This window comes from Oratosquilla oratoria, chromosome 3 (assembly GCF_046742065.1).
Source record: "Oratosquilla oratoria isolate Oo_2021 chromosome 3, ASM4674206v1, whole genome shotgun sequence".
Classification (NCBI taxonomy): domain Eukaryota; kingdom Metazoa; phylum Arthropoda; class Malacostraca; order Stomatopoda; family Squillidae; genus Oratosquilla; species Oratosquilla oratoria.
This window is the reverse complement of record NC_134779.1, coordinates 55717009-55719508: the sequence shown is the minus strand read 5'-3', so window position 1 is coordinate 55719508 and position 2500 is coordinate 55717009. Positions and strand designations below refer to the sequence as shown.

At 42.3% G+C, this 2500-nt stretch overlaps 1 protein-coding gene across 5 annotated transcripts in view; it reads left to right on the top strand.

The window, feature by feature from the left end:
- The window catches only part of CLIP-190 (Cytoplasmic linker protein 190), a 162510-nt gene that overhangs the window by 53679 nt on the left and 106331 nt on the right, over positions 1-2500 (top strand). The window lies entirely within an intron of this gene.

The window sequence follows — 2500 nt, the reverse complement described above, 5'->3', positions numbered from 1 at the left end:
AATGATCCTTTCGACTTCCCATTTCGTTCTTGTAGGAGTCCAAGACATTGATCCCGAAATGGTCTTCCGGTACCAAGGATCCTTGTATCGAGTTCTGGGCCAGGAACCCGGGCTGCCGCGTAGGGTCAGGGCAGAGTCCGCCTTGTAACAAGGGACCAGGTCTCCAGGGGAGTAAGAGGGAACCTTCGAGTATTCCTGGCAAGGGTCCGTCCATCCGGTAGGTTCTTCGTCGTCTTCTTGGTCACGTTCTTCCTCCTCACTTCAGAACGGAGGGTGGTTGCCTCCTTTCCCGAAGTTCTTGTTCTTATTTTCCTCATTCATCGTCATCATCTTCTTCTTCATCTTCTTCTTCTTCGTCTTCTTCTTCTTCTTCGTCTTCTTCTTCTTCTTCTTCTTCTTTTTCTTCTTCTTCTTCTTCTTCTTCTACTTTTTCTTCGCCGCCTCGCGTCCAAGTTCTTGTAGAAGAGGTGGCGAGATCACCAGAGGGCAGGCACTTCGGAAGGTCCCGAGCGAGCGCCGGGCTTCGCTTCCCCGTAGACTGGGTACGTCTTCCTCGTGGCTGAGAGCTGTCTGAGAGAGTAAAAACTCGAAACAAGACTCAGCTTCGTCCTTAGAAGCTCTCCGGCTCCTGTCTTTCTTGGGAGGCCCCTCCGAGCTCCGCCTTCCAGAGACAGAACAACCTCGGAGCCGAACCGGTTCTCCGGTGGCGCGCAGTTCGACCGGGATTTCTTCGGCACTTCGTCGAACTCACTTCGAAGTTTCTCGCGCTCCTAAAGGCGCCGCAGCAGACACTCCAGCAGAGCGTTCTCCTTCTTCGGACAGCCCGGAGTTCGAAGTTCTTGAGAGAGATCTTGTGTGGTGTGCTGGAGGACCTCCTGGTCTCGGATCTTCTTTTGTTTACCGCTCGAAGTCGTCTTCGTCTTCGTCGTCATCGTCGTCGCCGTTTTCTCGAAATCGACCACGAGAAGGAGAACGTTAGAAAAAATCAGCCACCAAGGAATCTAAAAAAATAAATGAATAAATGAATGAGTAAATTAATAAATAATTGAGATAAATAGACTTCTAAAAGTAAAGTAGATAAATAAGTAATTGGATTAATTGATAAATAAATTCATCTTGGATTATGTCTGATGCTATTGAGGATTAGAATATATATGACAAAAAAAGCCCTTTCGATTACTTTCTCTCTTGTTCAAGCTGAAAATATTTTCGGTAAACGGCTCAAGAAACGACTTTTTAATAGATATACCAAATGCCCGACGAAGCCATTTAGCTACACAGAGGGTACCTCTTGGTGGAAGAGAATCACCTGGCGGCATCGGTATCGAATATATAAATCGCAAATGTCAGCGAAGAATGTTAGATTCTGGAAGGGAAGATAAAAGAGGATGACAAACTCGCGCGCGCGTCGACATGACACCATTGTGGTCTCATTACGTCACCAACAAGCTTCGCAGAATGTCGACGTCACAACAGCATCAGCTGCTAATTTCTTCAATACGGTGACGCCGGCTCACCTGAAATAATAACTTGACGTGAGAAAAATTAATTAATAACAAGAAGAAAAAATACGTCAACTTCGAAAAAAGATAATGAAGATCATTTTCATCCCCCAGATTATAGCAATATTCCCTATATTAGAAACAAGATGACATAAATCAGGAAAAAAAAACGTTGAATACGTCGCTTTGTTGAAGGAGTAAACAGGAGACGTGTGGTTACTATGCCTTAAAATGGTCACTGAAAAACTGACCAGAATAACCGATGATGACGCATTTGCTATGACCCCAAAAGTATCGACATTCCTTTATTTACCACACCGACATGACGTCACTGCGCCTCCACCAACTCTTAATGTCACATCCTCTCTTACAGATATATTAACCTTTTCGGCTGCCAAGGGCTTTCCCTCAGCTGAATAGAATTACATATTAGCAGGCAGAATGAATATTTATAACGATAAATGTGTCTCTGTCCCTGTAAAATGGCGTTCTTCGTGGAACCAATTTATGTTCCATTGCCTCACTCCAAGAAAGCTTTGTCATCGCATTAGACACTCGCGTCGTCTTTAGCTCTGTCCTGCCTCTTTAGCATCGTTTACACAGCACTGCTTTTATTCGCTTTGGACAAGTATTTAAATTTGTCAGGGATTAAATCGTTAAATCGCAGCGTCTGTTTGACGCTGCAATGGAGTTAAATATGTTTAACTTTACCGCTCGCGTCTAGCGTTTTAGTAGTGAATAAAGAATCTAGCGTTTAGCGTCAAAAGCAGCGTCGCGTAAACCGGCTTTAAATGGTGATGATGATATTATTATCAACATTATCATTATATTATTTTACCATTATCATGTTATCATCATTATTATCATTGTTATCATTATTATTATTGTTCACTGCAATTATTAGTATTAGCAGTATTCCTACCATTATAGTTATCTATTTCTCTAGTTATTTTAGTTGATTTTATATATATATATATATATATATATATATATATATA